Source organism: Gopherus evgoodei, chromosome 14, assembly GCF_007399415.2.
Source record: "Gopherus evgoodei ecotype Sinaloan lineage chromosome 14, rGopEvg1_v1.p, whole genome shotgun sequence".
Classification (NCBI taxonomy): Eukaryota; Metazoa; Chordata; order Testudines; family Testudinidae; genus Gopherus; species Gopherus evgoodei.
In genome coordinates this window covers 8,065,469-8,086,345 of record NC_044335.1, presented here as the reverse complement: position 1 = coordinate 8,086,345, position 20,877 = coordinate 8,065,469, and the positions used below count along the sequence as shown (strand labels likewise).

The window sequence follows — 20,877 nt, the reverse complement described above, 5'->3', positions numbered from 1 at the left end:
AAAAATAATTTAAAATGGGATAGGAATCTAAATGTCTAAAGATTTATTAAAAGATTAAAACCATTCTCTGAAAGGACAAATATATAAATAGCAATGGATATAGAGGTATTGATTACCAATAATCCATGAATTTAAAATATGGAAAAAGGTAGCGACAATTTAGTCAGAGTAAGACGCATGGAACATTATTAGTCACTGAACATTGCCATTATATCTGCAGTGGAATATAAAACGAGTCTACAAATATTTTCCTTAAAATTTTCGCCTCTCTCAATGCCTAAGATTTTTTAAAGAGCCTCATTTCTTTCACTCCATTTGCCACGTGCCCCAATCACGAGACAAAAAAAAGTGGATATTTATACCTCTCGGTAATTTCCTAATATCTTACTCTAATTCAAGGTAGGAGGCAACTTTTTCTTTGTGGGCTTTCTCCAAGCTCTCAGCATTATCCGTCCAGCAAATTGTGACATCTACTACCACCGCAAAATTTCCTTTTGTAAAAACAATGCACCTCTACCTTGATATAAAGCTGTCCTCAGGAGCCAAAAAATCTTACCGCATTATAGGTGAAACTGCGTTATATTGAACTTGCTTTGATCCACCAGAGTGCGCAGCTCTGCCCCTGGAGCACTGCTTTACTGCGTTATATCTGAATTCATGTTATATTGGGTCGCGTTATATCGAGGTAGAGGTGTGTCTGGGTTTCTCAGATTACCTTCTTTGTTTCTCAATGAGGTTCTACAATTGCTTTCCACCCCATTTTACATTCTTGATTTTCTAAGGTCCTGTCCTGTGCACATTATTATTATTATGCAGGAAGTAAAACCAATAATCATGGGTAGGTTGACACCCCAGAGGATTCAATAGTTATTTACGGTAACTGGCAGTTTGCTTCCAGGCCTTTTATGACACACAGCCTTCTAGCTTAATCCAACAGCAGCCAGCAAGGGCCAGTTTTTCAAAAGCACCCAAGAGCTGAGCTCTTTTGAAAATCTGGCTGCTTATTCGGGTGTCTTCTGGTGCATGCCTCTGAAAACTGGCTCCACATTATGGATCACGTTGGGTCTGACTCAAGGCCCATTGAAGCCAATGGAAAGACCATTGCTGGTTTCTGCTGCCTTGGGATTAGGCTCATTAGATACAACCGTATAGCCCAGTCCAGGCAGTTGGAGCAACTGATTGGCCATATGTGTACACATTTCAAATGGCTAGCTATGTCCTTCTGCCCACTGAGCATATGCTGATTGTGCTTAAGCCAATTTTGTACAAGTTCAAAATCATATTGGACCAGATATTTCTTTCCATACTGCTGCTAAGCAGTAGGCCTGTTTCAGAGCATTTCTACCTAATGCCTCAACCTCTAGCTGAAGATAATGTAATAGAAGTCCTTCAACAAAACAAGATTATCAGCTGTCACAATCCAGTTTGCTCTTTTAAAAGATATATGTCAGTTTACATCAAACCATTTGTTGGATAATAGAATATATTAAAGGGACACAGTCAAGGTTTTCAGGCCACAATTTGACCTACCTTAAAATAGTTTTTATTAGATGGGGGCATTTATCTGGAGTTCATTATCTTTATTTTTTAATAAGAAGAGAACTCTCAGCCTTGCAGAGAAATTTAAAAAACTACAATTAAATGAAGGGGGGGAAAAAGGCAAAACAATAGCTTTTTATTTTTATAGGACCTACACAAATGCATTTTGTTTCTCTTCATTCTCTGCAGTCTCTTGCAATAGCTCACTAACAAATTCTGGTGCCTAGAGCTACGTTGTCAACATTGATGATGCTGATGAGCACAAAAAGATGTTTTGTCATGAGACTCCACTGAGTAATATGTTTTAACATTTCTTTTTTTGTAAAAGGTAGTGAATGCCCTCGAGAGTGGAGTCCTCTCTTCACAGAATATCCTGGTCAGGATCAGCACTCCATGAAAAACGACCTGGAGGGACCACTGCTAAGGGTGAGATGGGAATTTATTCCTTATGGCTCATTCAGTCCTTGGACTCTCTGCTGAGAATGTCAACAAGTTTGACTTTCTGTGCCAGCAGAAGTGCTGAGCCTTGTAATAAGGGGAACTGGCCTGAGACAACATTGTATAATTTGAAGTTGTTATTAAAACCTGTCGTCCTCCAGAATACAGGGAGAAAAAAATCACTATACTTGCTAAATGACATAGGACAAAATCATTTGGGGAAAAAAGAATCCGAGAGTGACTTGACAAAAATATATTTCACCTGCACCGGTTGGTCTGGAAAGCAAGGCCAGTAACAAGCACCGTTGCCCAAGAACTACAGTGATTTAGCCTGGTCCTGGAGGCCAAGTCTTTTCTTTTATGGGTGTAATTTTCACCCTACAAAATTTGTGCCTCCATTTTTGCGCCCGCAAAATGAATTGCTTGGCAAATCTTAGCACTAGTGCTGCCAGCCCTGAGATCTAGGCCTGCAATCAGGCAGGCAGGTGTAAGCATTCAAGGCTGCGCCCACAATTGTATTCTGACCAAAACTGTACCTGTGATCCTTAAAGGTTCAGAACTGAAGGCTCAAGTTGCAATTTAAATCAAGAGCAACCTTTCTCATGTCTGTGTATGTACTGACCATGATTTCTTATCAGACCCTGAGGCCTGGTCCACACTACAGCGTTAAATCGATTTAAACAGCGTTAAATCGATTTAACGCTGTACCCGTCCACACTACAAGGCACTTATAATCGATTTTAAGGGCTCTTAAAATTGATTTCTGTACTCCTTCCCAACGAGAGGAGTAACCCTAAAATCGATATTACTATATCGATTTAGGGTTAGTGTGGACGGAAATTGAAGTTATTGGTCCCATTCTTTTACTGAGCTACCCAGAGTGCACAGCTTCGGAAATCGATGCTAGCCTAGGATCATGGACGCACACCACCGAATTAATGTGCCCTAGTGTGGACGCGTAAAATTGATTTTATAAAACCAGTTTTATAAAACCGGTTTTAATAATTTCGATTTTATGCTGTAGTGTTGACGTGGCCTGAGCCAGCTAACAGATGTAGAACCCAAGATATTCCAAGAAACAGACTTAGAGTGTAGTTTGATCAGAGACCTCTTTGCCTGAATTACTGCTGGGTCCAGCCAGTTTCACTTCCTGGGGCATGTCACTACCATGCCCCTTAAGGTCACAGTCCACTACAGTGTAGCAATGATTTATTCTTTGATCATTTTGTCCTTGAGTAATTTGAGTACCTTGATTACACCCACTCTAGTTCTTCTGGGAAAATTTCACAGTGGAAGAACTGGCTCCCATTTCATTCTTTCTCTGGGTAGGGACAAGTTAATTGATTGATTACATGGCAGGACTGCCACCTTTTGTTGTTTGACTGAGTCCATTTCAACTTACCAGCCTTTGTCCTGTGGCCTGGAGAACCAAATGCAGTTGCATGATACAAATCATCTAATAATTCTGTGTACTCTTTTAATTTCAAATACATTAACAGCGTACACACAAGTCCATTTCAGAATGTATCCAATAAAAATGAATTAACAGAACAGCCATTAGGATATAATATGGTAGCGTTAAGGTGAGTCATAATATAATTACCATTATTTCTGACGCAGTTACTGCAGAACAATACATATAGTCCACATTTCTAATAAGGGGCATGCTTCACTGCACATGCACTTTTATGCACACTCAGCTTATATACAAATATTATTGATTGATCCATTGCATGCTCGCATTGGAGAACTGCACACCTAAGTCAGATGTGGGCAAAAGCACATGTATAGTTAATGGCTGAATGTGTCTGAAAATCTGTACTGATGCTATGGGGCCTGAGCCAAAGCCCGCTGAAATATATGAGAGTGTTTCCATTGGCTTATACGGGCTTTGAAGCAGGCCTTGCAGGCCATGGGTTAACCTTTCACTAGAGTAATTTTCAGCTGGGCTATGAAGCTGTCTTTTGGGATCTGCAAGGTTCTCCTTCAGAGAGTTCTTTGAGGACAGATCAGGGAATGTGACAAACATATTCTGTTAAGGTGTAAGTTACTCCTGTCAAATCTATGTTTAATATAATATTTAAAAGACAGTGACTGTATGTTAAATGGCAGTTAATGAGGATTAATATACATGCATCTTCCACAAGTTTGTTAAACTTCAGTAAATATTTTGTTATAGTCAATTGGTTTTTAAGTAACAATTTAATAAATCAGCTAATGCTAAATAAACACCCAAAACATGGAAGACAGGAATGGGATGAAGTCACCAATGGCTGCCCATTCATTGTGTAGGAACTGATCATGTGTGATATGCTCTAACAGACAATGCCCACTTAGGGTAGGATTCAAAACCCACTGATTTTCATGAGCTTTGGATCAGCACTGAATGCACAATAAAAAAGGTCATTGCTAACCTGCTTGAGGAGGAAATTTCTTACTTACCTCAGATCTGGTGATTATTTTCATTCATTACTAAGCTAAGTTTTTGTCACAAATATTTTTATGAAAGTCATGGGCAGGTCACAGGCACGAAACAAAAATTCACGGAAGCCCATGACCTGTCCCTGACTTTCACTAAAAATATCCCTGACAAAAAGGGGAGGCAGGTTCAGCACCAACTGCTGTTAGGACTCACAGGTCCCCCACCGCTGTGGGGAGTGGGAGCTGTGTGGTCTTCCTGCCCATGGGGCTGAGCTGCTGTGGGGCCCCCCACCACCCGCCGTGGCTGGGAGCTGCAGGGTCCCCCATCCGCTTATCATGGCTGGGCAGTGCAGAGTCTGCCAGCTGCCTGCCATGGCTGGGCAGCTGTGGGGAGTCCCTGCTGCCTCAGGCTGGACAGCTTCAGGGTGTCCCCATGTGTGCGGGGGCTCGGAGCTGCGGGGCGGCGGGGCAAGGGCTGGCTGGGAGCTCCAGTCCAGGGCAGACAATGTCACGGAGGTCAATGGAAGTCACAGATTCCGTGACCTCTGTGACATAATTGTAGCCTTACTCATTACATGTGAGTAAGAATCACCCTTAGCTGTTACTTGTATAACCCTTAGCAGGTATCCTCGCCTTCAGCAATTCTGACGGCGTATCAGTGCTTCCAGCTATACAGTACATCTATACACCCTGCCCCAGTATAAGTAACTTAGCTATTGCACCTCATGGAAAATAGGAGGCGTCTTTTGTATATATAGTCCCATTGTCCTTTAGGCAGAGAAACAAGGGGCCAAATTTTCAAAGATAGCAAGGTGCCTAAAGATGCAGCTGGTGCCTAGTGGGATTCTCAGAAGGGCCTATGGAGATTAAGCACCTAACTCTCGCTTTTGAAAATCTCACCAAGCACCCATCTGCCTCTTTAGATGCCTAAATACCATTGAAAATCTGCCCTGCAGTGATATACCTTGCAGAATAGCTTTCAGTGGCAGCTGCTGCTACAAAGACAAGTCACTATGGAAATGTTATGGGTGGCAGACGTAGGTAGCTCTGTGATAAAAAACTGAACCAATCAAAAGTATCATAAAGAATATCAGGGCCAATCCAGCATCCTTCCTCCAAGCGGATTCCTCTGCTAGCAGAGCCACTAAAGTCTGTTGAGTTATAAGTAAAATTTATGCATAGGAATAAGAGTTGCAGGATACGGTGCTTAAGGAAAGGCCCTTATCATTTCTGGATCATTTATAAATTTACTGCAAACCAATTTTAAGCAATCTGACTGTCAGCTATGCTACTTGCTTTCTATACAACTACGTGACTCACAGTTTAGCTAGACTATGAGTCTAGGTCAGTGCTCCCAAGTCACAGCTGAGCATGTCATAGGTAGGATGTGGGAGGTAATTGTCCCACTCTACTCGGTACTGGTGAGTCCTCAGCAGGAGTACTGTGTCCCGTTTTGGGTGCTACTCTTATAGTTAAGTACTAGAAGAGGCTTCCAAAGAAGGTTGTAAAATCTCCGTCATTGGAGGTTTTTAAGACAAGTTAGACAAGACCTATAAGGGATGGTTTAAGTTTACTTGGCCCTGCTGCAGCACAGGTGGCTGGACGAGATGACCTATTGAGGTCCCTTTGAGCCCTACATTTCTATGATTCTGTGATTCTATAAGCAAAATGAGTTCCCTCCGTGGGCCCCCTGTTTATAATGTCAGGCTACAGAGTGCCTGGCTGAGCTTAAGGATAACAAAGCACTAGCAAATGTATTGTAGGAAACAATCCTACATTGGCAGAAGGATGGACATCTCTACTTTGTAAGTGATGCCATGATAACAGGCAAGTAGGGTTTTTCCACTGTGTGGCTTCTTCTGGCTCAAGAAAGTTGAGATCCCATTGCATGTGAATAGCTGTGGTGAGACGGTAGTTCTCCCCTAGCGAAAAAGCCAACGCTGGCAGCAGTAATGACTTCCTATTGCCTGCGGTTGTGTCATCACATTAAAGACTCTTCAAACATTACACCCTGGGAAATATCAAAACACTTAATTTGCTGCTATGATTTTTACAGCAAATTTTAGCCTTTGTGCAAAATTAAAGACAGGAATAATAGCTTCCCTTTCTGTTGTTCATCACACTAGGAAGTATGCATTTTGTTTCATTACATCCATTTTTTCCTCCCCAAAACGTCTTTCTTCTGGCTTTTTCTTAACAATATCAAAGACTGTATAGGTCTTTAAAGAGAACTTTTACCTATATCTAATAATAAATTACATATTGCTGTAAGTGCTATGCAGTGCATACACTGTTGGCTTGCACTGCTGTTCATTGCCATCTTTCATGGATCATATTGTTGGCTTCCTTTACCACCATCACCTCTTTGCCCTTGATAACCTCCTTGACATTGGCTTACTGATATTTTCTTAGCCCTCCTGGCCTCTTTCCTACTGCTATTACACACTAGACTCACCATGAATATTTCTCTGAGCCCATGTGACAGATAATAATGTTTTTCTTAATTGCTAATCATGTCTGTTAGAGAGTTACTTGCAGGAGAACAGTCCATTCCAGACCACTTAGAAATTCTGCAGAATGGCTTTGGTACATGTGGTGCTTTTTGCAAGGCCAGTTCCAGATAATATAGTCCAGAGAAACGCAATCAAAGGGAATTGCAAAGTTGGAGGAAAAATTCAAAATTAAATAAGGAAGTTTTGTTCCCATTCTTGGACAGAAGGAACATAGAGGATGTTGGCCAAGTGTTCATGTAAATATCATCCCAATGTGTTCATGGTACTGGAGCTGGGAGCTCTGTCCACAGGTCCATTGTAAAACCCTATTATTCAGAAATCCAGAGCTTTAAAAAATGGGTAAATTTGGTGTTCCTGCATACACTCAGCACCAGTCAGAGTTACGCACAGCATCATGATTCCAACCCTCTGTCAATACAGCTCAATCTGGGGGTGCTCATCCGGCTGCCAATGAAGCAAATGGGAGATTTGTTATTGACTTCAGTGGGTGCAGTGCCAGATTGCTTGCTGCAGCAGCCCTGACATTCCAGCGCCGGGTCTCTTCTGATCAGAAATCGCTAGTCATGTCAAGCCATTTAATGGCTTCGGCAGTGGGAGGATAATAAACTCTCTGCTCAAAACCGGGCAGTTCCATTGACTTCAACAGGGCTGCAGGAGCTTAGGTGAGGACAGATCGGGACCCGTTGGGTTTGTAAACCAAAGTCTTAGGAGACAGTTGTCTGAGTGGGACATGGGAGACTGAAAGTGTCCATGTTGCCTACAGTAGTAGGAGCTTGGTCTCAGATGTGCTGAAGCCAGTTCTGTTGACTCTAAATGAGGACAAGCTGAAATGGCAAGAAAGAAAAGAATTAGAAAGATGGGCTGAACAGAAGGCATAGCGTTAAAAAGCAGAGGAGAAAATGAAGCTATGGGTGTTTTGTTTGTGCCTGGAAGACCCTGGGTGTTGAATACAATCCTCTAAAATATCCCTCACTTCCTTTGAACAGCTGCTTTTGCTGAGCTAAATAAATCATTCTTGTTACCTTGTACTGTAGGTGCAGGAAAGATGTGTGAGAGCAAAAAAACGCTCAGAGTCCCTGCTAGGGCTTAGTCTTCTCCATCATACTCTGTGTCTCATATTTCAGTTCAGAAGCAGCCACTCCTCAGCCCCAAGAAGAAAGAAAGAAAGAAAGAAAGAAAGAAAGAAAGAAAGAAAGAAAGAAAGAAAAAGAATCCTTGTGATGGTCAGTTATCAGCTGTGACCCCAAATGTTCCCTTCTTGAGATTTACAGTATAGGAGCCTGATAAGAGGTCTGCCAGTACATTAGTGCTCATTGGAGCAGTGCAGAAGGACCCAAGGGTCCTGCTATCTCCACCGATCTTCCTGATATAGTGGTGTAATTGACCACAAGGATACCTAGTGCTTTCTTATTATTCTTAGAAACATTGTCATGGCCTGGTATTCTGTATCAGGCTGCATTTAGAAGGTGGAAAGGGCATCGCTGCATTTCTGATATGAATTTATTCTAGGTAGTTGGTCTTTGCAGTGGAATGCTGCAGTGCTCCATTAACTACAGGCACGAGCATCCTTTTGCTATTAAGTAGCGATGATGTTAAAGTGAATGAAAAGATCCCTTTCTGAGTGAAGACACAGGAAGCCAATTAAGAGTTCTTGTATAAATCCAAATGCATCTTCCCAAACACATGTCCTTTCAAAATAAGGCAGAGATTTAGCTTGCACAGTGTATTTGAACCCTGAATTTTTTAATTTGCACATGATTTAAGAAAATCTAACTAGTTCTATTGGAGAATTGGCTGCTTTTTAAAAACTACTCTTTGCTTGTTTCTTTATTCCAACACCAAAGTAATTTATGTTCTCATCTGATTTCATTCTCCCACAAACAAAAACCACAATATATAATGTGATCTCTATTGCTGGAGTGTTTGTTGTTGGAAGGGCATTGGAAAATAGATAAATGTCTCAACACAAAAGAGGATCCAGGTTTCAGAAAGATCACACAGATTGGAAAATACTTTTTCAGTTATATTTATGAGTGGTATTTGTTCAGTTTTATAGTATGATGGCGTAATAATATTTTAAACCTTCAGTAAGAGGTAATTGATTGGTGCCTTATAAATACCTAAATAGATAGACTCCTATACAAATCCTTTGTTATGCTGATTTTTTGCCCATAGTTAAAACTGTTTATACAATACGAAACGTTCCCTCCCACCCCTCACAAAAAACAACAACAAGAACAAAAACCCCACAATAAAAAAAACAACAAACCACACAAACAGCTAACAAACCCTGAAAAACATTTCTGTTCAGATTTGAGGTGATTAGTATCTTAGGAGAAATATCGTTTAAAGAAAAGAGAATTATATTCTATATGTAGGAACAACATGCTATTTTTCCTATATAGAAAATCTCTTCCAGCCAGCTAGCGAACTCTTATTTCACAGTTATATCATCAGAAGTCTGAATTTCATGACTTTTGAAATGTAAAGAAAAAAACCCAGAATCCTTTTTCAGCATATTAACTAAAATGATTGCAATATGTGAATGAATCAAAGTCAGCTGTTCAATATCTCTAATGTCACAGTTCCATCAGCCAACAGCAAGCTGCTGCTGATTGCCGTGCAAATCTATAAAACATATTTTAAAATAAGATGCAGAGAGGCAGCGTGATCTAATGGCCTAAGCATTGGCTTGAAACACCTGAGTTCTACTCCCAGCTCTGACACTGGTTCACTGTAATGTCTTGGACAAAGCAATCATCCATCCTGCTTTTGATTCTTCAACTGTAAATGAGTATTATACTATACAGTTATCAAGTGCCCTGTGGTTTTTGTGAGGATGGTTAGTGTTTGTGCAGCACTGTGAAGAACTAAGTATCATTATTATGACTACTAGTAAGTGTGACTAGCATTAACGAATGTTTAACAGTTGTTTTATCCTCTCTGAAAAACACCAAACTCAGGCTAACCTACAGGGGATGGAGGTGTTAACAGTTTGGCTCACCAGTTCCATGTCAATCAAAACTCAGAGAGTTCCACACAGACCTGATATATGCACACACATTGGGAGGTGCACCCTGGAAGTGAAGAGAAACTTCCAAGATGTGTTGTACAGGCACAGATGCATTTCAATATGGTCATGGACCCTTTGGTTTTCACCTGGTGGGATGCTCTGAGAGAGTCAGCATGCAGCTGTCCTTACTTCGTTTTCAGGTGGTAATCCTATTGGCAGAGATCCTTGCAAATTGTCTGGAGTTTTACAGCATGCTCAGTGCACACAGAGATGGGACGCTCTGGGATGCAGTGACAAAGCAATCTTTTGATTGTGCAATAACCATTATCAAATCCACAGTGCCAGAGTAAAGCCAGTAGGTATGCAGTTGTGCACCTAATTTGCACTTGCAGTTACTGTGACTGTGCATGCAAACTGAAGAACTCAATGTGCAAAGGACAAGGCGTATACAATGTCCTGATTTGCGGATGTAAGCATGTTAACTCCAAGCACAAATTAGGTGTTCTTTTGGCATACAACTGTGCACCTAAACCTGACCCATATTATTTAAGATGACCTCAATATGTGACTCTAAAGCCAAATCGTTGCCTTTCTTTTTAATTAAAAAAGAACAAAACCAATAAAAGTTTTTCTCTTTCATAAAATGAAGAACAACACCTTTGCCTTGCTTTGGCTAGAGCTAAAAATTTGGCTCACAGACTTCAGAATCAAAAATCTTTGCTTCCATTGGGTCAATTATCTGCATTTTTAGATGATGATTATTAAGAATATTTGTATTACAGTAACTTAGTATTTTAGAAGGCTATAAATGCTTTTTTATATAATTAGCATTTTAAAAAGTCTATAAACATGCAATGTGTTTGCCTAATGTACTATAAAAGGTTCCAAAGGAGCTGTTATTACCTGACTAGTCACTTCACACATGCTTTGAGGAGGGATCTTTTTTTTTCATTCTTGTCTTTTTTCCAGTCTGCCATTAATAAAAGGAAGCAAACCATTAACAATTTTGGCGCTGCAAGAAGAAGTAAAGAGATTTGTAAACTTGGATTCCCAAGGAAATGTTTGCAACTTTTTACTAGGCTCTTTTGGATTCTCCCCACACAACAGTATCTAAGAGACAAAATCAGTTTAGGTTCATACATGCAAAACTGACAAACTCTGCTTCTTTTAAAGTTACATCTTGCATTGTGTTTAGAATGCTGCAATGTCTCAGTCCTGAATTTGTTCACTTTTACATTCTGCTGTATATCTCGCTGAAGCAACTTTGGTTAAAGAAGTTTTAATGTGTGTATCTATAGCTATATCCACACACACACACACACACACACACACACACACACACACACACACACACACACACAATGTGAAAGTGTTTGGTTCTTTTATAACTTACCACAGCGACCATATATGGCACATTCAGGTCCGTATCTCTGGTGGCACTCTGTGCACACAACTCTCACCATTATCTATACATGGAACAGGTGTATGACCAGAACCTCAGGAAAAGCAATGGTCTAATGCCATCAGTTTTGGTTCTGGATTCAGATGTCAAACACCGTATCATTCAGGGTGATTGGATCTGTGATTTTGGTTCTGTCCATTATACAAGAAGAGGGGGCCATGTGCAACTTCAGATTCTGATCAAGGTTTGGATTGTGTGCACTCCAAAAGTACATGTCTTTTGCTCTGGAGATTTGGCTCGGACCCACCTCCATTAAATAATTGCTGCAGTTCATGGCATGAGGGTGTGTTCTCAACCTCAGATGTCTGTTAGTGGTATGCCCACAGCTGATTCAAGCCAATAAATGGTTTTACTGGGCCTCAGGTACCAAACAACCACTAATCTTCAAGAAAGCTCCACAGCTTAGCTCCGCTCTTTTAGTGGAGAATACATGGAACTAGTAGTAGACAGGCCTGCAAGATTAGGATGGAGATCTCATGGAATTTTGTCTATTTTATGATTCTGCACTGGGTTGAAAACAGCATGAGAACAATCTTTCTTGTCACTTGTGACACCTATCCTAGTTGTACAAAAATGAATGATATCAGGTGGCAAAAATGATCTGAGAGTTTACAAAACCTTATATCAGTTTGGGTTGGAGTTTTGGACAAAAATCTCTTTGGTTTCTTCTTTGGAGAAATGGCTTTTATTCATATAAGGCCATGACTGGGAAAACATCCTTTAGACCAGGGGTTCTCACAATAGTTTTTTTGGTGGCCTCAGAGTGCAGCCACCAATTCTTGCTGGTGGCTGCTCTGACAATTTTTCCAAAAAATACTTAATTAGATTTAGGAAAAACAAACAAATATACACATACGCATTTCCATATCTTTATAATTTATTCATGTAAGATTTTTTTTTGCAGACTCAATAATAAAAATAACAATACACTTGTCTCTGTTCTTTACTGAACCTAAACAGAATAGAAACACAAATAAGGTGCTTTGCATGTTCTATTTTTTTTCTTGTTATGTCTTTTGCTTTTTGGGTGTTTTTTTTCTTTTTTTTAAGACTTCCTAGTTACTAAGTCTCCTCTGAAAAGTGATATTAAGAAACATACAAATATCACTTTTCACAGCAGACGTACTCAGCCCTGGCAAGCCTGGGGATAAATTAAGCCCTGGATGGGGAGGTGGATATGGAGGCATCAGGGGCCAGGAGCACTGGCGGAGGCAGCAGGGGCCGGGGTGATGGAGGATGGTGACCTTGGGGTCAGAGCCCACCATCATATGGCTGGGATACGGAGCCTGAAGCCCCACGACTGGAACCTGCCACTCGCCATCCCAGGGCTGGAGCCTGACCTCACCAGCCTTGGGAAAGTGGGGAATTCACTGGCTATCTGTTCCTCCATCTTTTGTGTCTCCAGAGGTGGGCAGGGCCCAACCACCGCTGCTTTGCTGACACCCCCCAAACACACCCTCCCAATCACTGCCCAGGAGGCTGTGACCGCAAGAAAGGTCAACAGATTTAGTTCCCTCCCTCCCCTATGTCCTAACAAACCCATGTGTTTTGGCCTAGTGGTTCTATGCTGTGCACAGCCCTGGACTGCCCACATCCTCTCTCCCTGGCAACCTCTGGAGAGGCACCAGAAGATTTCTACAGCTCACTGAGTTGTGTTGGGTCCTCCTTTGGAAGGTCTACACTGGACATGCCCTGCAAATATATGCCATACAGTTTCTATGATGCTTTTGAATCTTGTCTGCAGCCGGGGGCATCTAAAAACATATCTCCAAGTTAAAATCTACCCACAGACTATCAGTGTGCGTGTGCTTGTGTATGTGTTAAGGGGAGGATGGAGCGTTTGGGAATCCCTCTTCTCTCAATGTTGCTAGCAATTCTCAAGTGAAATGAGCATTCTGTTGAGACAGGTGGGATCTTTAATATACATAGAGAGAATTTAGACTTCTGGGGTCAGATCCTCACAGACTGCTGAGCTCTCTTTGATCAAGACCTGAGAGAAAAGGTGCCTCTAAGCTACCTTTCTACTCTCCCAATCCTGTGGCTGGCTTGGGGGCAGATCTGGCCCCTGGTATAACTTAGAGCAGCCTCTGGGATGTTCTACATTACACCAATAGTAGTGACTTCTGCCATCTCAGGATCATCAGGGTACAGCATGCTATGGTCATGCTCCTTTCCTGCTTCCCCAAATCTCTATCATGGGGAGCCTGGAAGCAGGTGATGATGAGCTGACTATACTGGCTTTGTACCACACAGGGATGTTCTAATACCAGGGCAATTCCTAGCTGCCCCATTAGGGCAGCTTTCAGGCTGGCAGCCAGAGGTTGGGCCTTAGGGCCTAAGAGAGAGAGACAGGGGTCAGATGTGGTTTGTCAGCCACACATGTTAATCTTGGCCTCTCTCCTGTTATCTCACCTTTACAGCACAAGCCACTGAAGGCATTGAGGCTGCATTAATGTGACTTAGAGAAGAATTTGACCCTGTATAGCTCAACACTCAAATTTTAACTGATAAATTCATCTCTGAATGAAATGTGCTGGGTTCCTCCGGAAGAAATGCTTGTGAGCGTGACCCTGAGCAGTACCAAGCATTGAAGTCAATAGGAATGGAGGCATGTTCAGGACCTCACAGCAGATGGTCAGTACCTCATATCAATTCAGGAGAGTGCAGGGTAGGTTAAAAGCTATCAGCTACCCACAAGCACGATAGTTTCTGAATAGTATTTTCTTATAGCCTCTCATCAATATCATCAATTGGGGATATCCATTAGGATCAATAGTATAAATCATTTACAATTGCTGCATAACTGTATGGGTTTCTGCTGCTTCCACTAAATGGGTTATTAAACAACCTTTAAAATTGTTAGATCATTACGGGGTACTATTAATTGCATATATTTTTATTTACCTGTAGGTTAGAAATCTCCACTGATGCAGTTATGATAATGAATAAAAGGTGGAGTAAGTCATCTGATCCTCATTCCCTTTTTCCCATGGCAGGATATGGGGCTTGATGTTACAAGGTGCCAAGCACCTCCTGCCTGGTGCCAGCCGTCTCACTGCCATGGGAAATGGAGGAGTTCAGCATCTTGCAGGATCAGGCCTATCATACTGCCTGTACAAGTACATTTCTGTTTTATCATGGATGTTTTTCCGAATCATGGGTTCGGCTCATGTGAGATGCTATCAAATTCAATTCCAAATCACACAAAGGAGAGTGATCCCATAGGAGCCTTTATGATCCATTCCGGGTGTGAAGAAGTGGCATGTTCTTTAGAGCCAAGTCTGAATTATACAGAGCTGCTAAGTGAAATGTAATTGTGCATGAGGGAAGGGGCGGAGGAGGAAGAGGATCATTAGATGAGTGAAAAGCCCAGATTTGGGGTTTTGCTTGCAAACAAACAAAGCAGATTCATTAGGAACAGGCAGAGTCACATTTATCATTATTTGTTTTATCCCCAAGGTGACCTGGTCCTCTCCTTACATTGATCTTTTTTTAAGCTGGATCTTATAAGGGGCCCTGAAATCTCAGATCACCCATTTGCTTCCCTCATTTCAGGAGTGCAAGTCAATGCAACGTGCTCACATTTTGTGTAAGTACCTCACCTTAAATTAACAAGGACGATGACTTTTCATTGGGGCCAAAACACTAGCATGAACAAACCCCCTGAGAGATACCAGCTTGTTGAGTTATTACATGCGTAAACAGGGCACCCTTTGGAGGGTGACTTTCCCTGGCTTAAAGTTGAGCTTACTCACATTTCCCAACATGAGGAACAGATAGCGCATGCTCCCCGGGGGCCAGCAGCTTGGGAAGGCTCAGAATAGAGAGAGACTCGGCCAGCCGGTGAGGTGCCTGGGATCTCACAGTCAGGGAGTCTGTCTTAATGTGGTGCTTTTGAATCATGGCTCTTCTCTCTTTAAGGTAAGAATCAATAGCCTTTGAACTTCTTTCCCCTACCTCCTCTTCTGGATACGATTCCACTAGGGAAGAGAAAAGGAACCAAAGAAAGATAGGCAATCCCTCCCCCACCAATCCCCTCTGCCCCCCTCCCCTAACCCAACCAAAAACCCTGAGGGGAGACAAAGGTCTTCCGGAATGGACATGGTCTCTGTCTCTGTCTGTCAACAACAGCGCTTACCATACATAGTCTGGGCCTGGTGAAACCTTGGGACAGGCAGAGAGTGGTAAGATGAGATGGCTCTCTATTTGGCCTAGCTAAAAATAGCCGAGGGCAAAAAAAAAAAAAAAGGCAGAGTCAGGACCCCGCAGGACTAGTAGTCAATGGGCTGAGAGAAGTGATTGAACTCCAAATACTCCCTGCTCCGCTGTCTCCAGCTGACAGGCTATTTTTTGCCATGGTTGACTAAATATGGTCAGGGAGGCAATGGCATGAAAAGGGGCCACTTGCCTGGGAGTGCATGTTTCAGATGCTTAGCTGGGTATATAAGCACTGGAAAGGTGGACTCGTTTTCTGATCAGAGGTTTTCCCCCGCCCCCCCAGACTTTGTGCAGCAGCCCCCCCAGTTTTTTTTTTTGCATGCATGCTCTTGGTTGCATCCTGACCTCTACCTCAGGCTGACCCTTTGGAGGGGCATGGTGGGGGGGGGGGGAAGAGAAGAGAGGAAGGGCGGGAGATGGAAGACTTCTGCAGACACAGCCATTATGCATCAAGGTGTGCGGCAAGCTGTGCATGGAAGGTTGCCTCTCCTTAACTCCTGCTTCCACCTTCTATTCTGCCTGTGCTCTTCAGTCCTCTCTCTCTCTCGCTCTGTCTCTTAGCCTTAGCTGTAAGCTTTAAAGCTCTCCCTCCTTCCCTTCCCTCCCCCCCACCCCACTCAGCCTGCGATGCAGCAGGAGGCATTGAGTTGTAGTGCTGCTTGTTGGAGGGTGTGTGTGTGGGGGGGTTGCCTCGTAATTTTTTTTCTCTCCAAGTGAGGGGCTAATACTATTACTGGGCCTGCTCTCTTTTTCCCTTCCTGCATTAGAGATTGGCTATCAGGAGAAGGCTGACGGCTGCAGCATGAAGCGCATTATTACCTTGTGATTCCATGACCCTCCTCTATGCATCCCTAACTCTCGAAAGCTGATTCAGCTTTCAGCTAGTGCTCTGGTGACTCTACTGCTGCAACAGAATCTTCTAACTGGTATGTCTCCCCCTCCCATCTGTCTTTCTTTTAACTGCACCAGCTCAGCTTGTTTTAAAACACTTTCCTGGCTAATGCAGGACTCGGTGCCCATCAAACTTGCCCAGGGACTTAAATGTGTGCCTCTGCTCTGTTGGCTCTGTGTTTGTGTACAGAATGTGTGTTTTAATATGTGGGTGGGTTAGAGACCTTTTTTTCTTGTTCTGCTGTGGCATACTCCGCATTTAAAAAAACAAACAAACTGCAGAGCAAGCACTGGACTAGAATAATCTGAACTGAAATGTCAGAACTTTGACATGCAATCATTTTGCAAGGTTAAACCAGCCTTTAAATGCCTGATACTGATATGGGCTGGCTAATGACACCTGGGGGAATTTTTTTTTTAAATATCTAGTAGGTGCAAGCTGAAATAATACCAACAAGAGCAAAGCTGAAATGTGTTTAAACTTACCCTAAGTTGCAATGATCTCAACACTGCGGTGATTAACCATTGAAATGCTGAGAAGCGAGTATTAATTACAGACATGTGATTTATGGACAATCAGAAAAGGCAAGTCAGAGGAATAGGAGTTATATTTTCACTACAAGGCATTTAAAATGCTGGTTACACTGACTATTCTTGCTTCTGAAGCAAAGAGCTGGCTGTGGTCATTAAATTTTTTGTTATAGTGGTGTATATACGCACACACCCATGCACACATATATAATGATAAATATATATATATATATATATATATAATGATAAATATATATATATATATATATATATATATATATATATATATATATATATATATATATATATATATATATATATATGCACAGTAGCAATATATTGCATAGTGTGTATATATATACTACGTATACACATTATATAAATATATGTAATAGGTAATATATATTATGTGAATGCAATATATATTATATCTGTGTATATATAGTATGCCTGTGTGTGTTTGTGTGTGTGTGTGTATTAGAGACTGAAGAATGTACAATCGTGTAATTTTGTCAGAAATCCTTGATTTGTGCTGTCATTTTAATTGCTGGGTTTCTCCTGAACTGATGATATCGTCTATGTCTCAGACATTTTTTGGAAAGTGACTCAATTTAATCTAAACTGTACAGAATGGATTGCGGGTGGGCTTGGCTGGAACTAACACAAACTTCCACCTCTTTTCAACTTCCTTTCTCACTTGTCCCCACTGCCCCCATGAATAAAGACCTTCTCCTGCATCTCCCATTCTTTGCAGCTCCAAAAAGTTCAATGCTGTCCAGCTGCTGACAGAATTCTGTAAAATGACTAGACTAAAGTCTGAGGCGAAGGAGGAAAGCCCTGTGAGCGTGAACACATGTCATTTCTCCCATCCTTCATACTCTCCCCTCCCACATTTAACTTCACTTCCATTAGCTTAGGGCTGTCTTCCTTGCTTTCATCAGCTCCTCATCTCTGCACTCCTCCTTTGTCAAATGACACCAACAATTTAGGATTTCCCTTTCTCAAGATTTGCATGCCCCCAATCAGCATGCAACATTTTCCACTCTGAATGAAAACAGACAGTTAAACCAGCTGAGATGAGGGAGGGAACGTTGGGTAACCAGAACGCAACATGACCTGATGAAATGTAAAGCAGGGGGTGCAGATATTTTTACTATGCCAAAAAAATTAAAAAGGGACATTTTTGGAAAACATGAATATCCATGAAGACCCTGAAAGTGAATTAACAAAAATGAAATACATTTCCACCCAGGTGTTACTAGTATAAAAGCAATTGCCACTTGCTGTCCTCAGCAAGACTGGATAAACTTGCCTTGACTTTTATAAGTCATTAGATAGGGGTTCTTTTCCCAATCTTTAATTTTAAACCCTTGACTTTTAAATACCTTATGCAAGATTCTCCTTATTATACTTTAGTTGATGTCCAATTCATTTGCAAAAGTTTGGGATTGTACAGGAGAGCATGCATCAACATTTATTCAGGGAAAGCTAATGGTGTGTCAATTACAAATGTTTTAGAGGTCGAAGAAATAAAGTAACCATCCTTCTTCCCACACTTACATTTACTGTTGTTGGGACAAGGGAAAACAAAATTCAGCTGAATGTCTCGTGGGGTGACCAGATGTCCCGATTTTATAGGGACAGTCCCGATATTTGGAGCTTTTTCTTATATAGGGTCCTATTACTCTCCATCCTCTGTCCCGATTTTTCACACTTGCTATCTGGTCACCCTAATGTCTCAGCCATGCAAAACTCTCCCTGAGTGTCTGATTTTTCCTGAAATCAGAGCAATCAGATGTTCATTCACATTATTGGTGTGTCTATTTAAAACCTCAGTTCTCTCTGCTGCCTTAATTTCCCTGCAGTTGTGCATTCTGATAGTGTTACAGGTCCATCTCTCTTCTCTTTAGTCCCAAAAGGTTGAAATTTGCCTTTAAATTAGACAAACAACAATAAGTGATAAAGTCAAACAAACAAAAAGGAATGAGAAAAAAGATGTTGAACAAAACCAGGGCTAAAGCATGTAAGCAGTGTAACATGACAGGACTAAGGTAACTTCCAGGGCTTCACGGTAATTAACCTTCCGAAACACTGGCATAGTGGGACCACTCTGTTTCTTTCCAGCGATGATAGAAGTTGACTGGGAACTGGGAAATATTTACTTCCCAGTTTGCAGTTATATTCTAAAATGCAGTGAAAAAACATCGATACAATTAAGTATTCCAAAGTGCTTAGTTTGCCACTTGCTAAGTTTACTTAAACCCTCTTTAAAGGGTTCATTAGAAGACTGTGTGAAACGGTAAAATTCATTAACACTAAGGCAGCCATTCTGCATTTGCCTGTAAATTGGTATTGATCTGCCAGCTCGGGCTAGGGGTAGCAGTCAAACGAAGCAGGTGAGTGGACAAGCTGAGCATACCATTACAGCAATGCTGAATGAGCATTAAGCGCCCTGTGTGACCTCCTGGTTTGCCTGATGCCTAAAGCCTGCCCATAATAGTCTCGTATTCAGTACAATCATCATTTTCAGCAGTGCCACTCGGACCACATTGTCAGAGGAGCTTTAAAGCTCAGAGTGGCTGTGAGGCAATGAGGGAGAAGAGCGAGAGAGAGAGAAAGGAAAAAAAGAGACTGACTGACTAATGAAAACAGGAGAAAGAGCCATACACACACACACACACACACCCCACATGCATGCAGAGGAGTGCTTGAGGAGTAACTTGCAGACTTCCACTCTGGCCTATGCTTTCTGGCATCTACCTTTGGCTGCCCCATTCTGCTTTTTGTTTTGCATATCTGCAGGTATGTTACAGGCATCCTCAGTTGTCATGGAGTTCAACCGGATGATATTTAAAAACAATTAAAACCAACCCCCAAGCCTCAAAAGGGCTTTCTGGGGTTTCGTATCTGCAAGGTAGTGTTTCACTTACAATGACCTGCAAAGGAAAAATCTCTGGAGTCTCTAGGTAAGATCCTTTCTTCTTCTTATGTTTTAACCCCAACTAATTGATAAAAGCAATTCTTTGTCTGTAACTGATGACTTTTCTAACTGTGGCGAATGGAACAGCAAGCTTGGTGTTGATTTGTAAGTTATCTACCAGACATCTGATTTTTTGGGGGGTGGTATATACCCCAACTCGCTGTAGTTGTTTCTAAATCCTGGGATGGGAACAATTCAGTTGTCTTATTTTTTTTTTTCTAGTGGCTTTGGAGAAAAAAGAAAAGAAATCTCTCTAGTAAGAGATATATATAAATATAGATTTGTCTGATTTTTTTTCATAGTTGAAAGTTTTGGATTTCAAATGAAACATCTACTTTTCAAGTGAACTGGGTAGGATTTTTGTTTTTTTTTTGCTTCCCCCTCCACCTCTCCATCCGATTTATGTGAAAATGAAGCACTGTCAGGGGCAAATTGCCAGATTGCTCAGACTTTTTGTCCAATGGAGTGTCCATTTCTATTCTCAGTGACAAAAAATCAGAAACCTGCAGAGGAGCAGCTATGGATTATTGGAGATTAGTCTGAAGTGGGGAAAGTGTGCGTGTGTGTTGCTGGAGGAAAGAGAAACTCTGCTCTGTTAAACTGAGCCTTAACTGAACACTCCTGGGATGTGAATTCTGAATCAGCGCTATTTTCTCCTGTGAACATATAAATGCACATATTGAAACTACCTTCTTGAGAGACATACTTCTTTATATGCCCATATGAACCTGGCAAGCTATGGAATGTAAAGAAGTATGTATTTCAGGTGGGGATCATTCTCAGTGGAGCAATGTGTGATCCAATGTCAAAAAAGAGAGAAGGACAGACAGAAATTTGTTTAAATGCCTGACATGGCAGACTGACTGGGGAG

At 41.6% G+C, this 20,877-nt stretch overlaps 1 long non-coding RNA gene across 3 annotated transcripts in view; it reads left to right on the top strand.

Moving 5' to 3' along the window:
* Positions 1-15,210: 15,210 nt before the first annotated feature.
* Positions 15,211-20,877, top strand: part of LOC115635003 — a 35,056-nt gene continuing 29,389 nt past the window's right edge. The window contains exons 1-3 of one of the 3 annotated variants that reach the window (XR_003996495.1): positions 15,211-15,307; positions 16,372-16,530; positions 19,829-19,992. This is a non-coding gene — a long non-coding RNA (uncharacterized LOC115635003). Of the gene's footprint in view, positions 15,308-15,916; positions 16,059-16,371; positions 16,531-19,828; positions 19,993-20,877 lie in introns of those variants that run through there. The other 2 variants (XR_003996494.1, XR_003996496.1) reach the window with 2 other exon arrangements.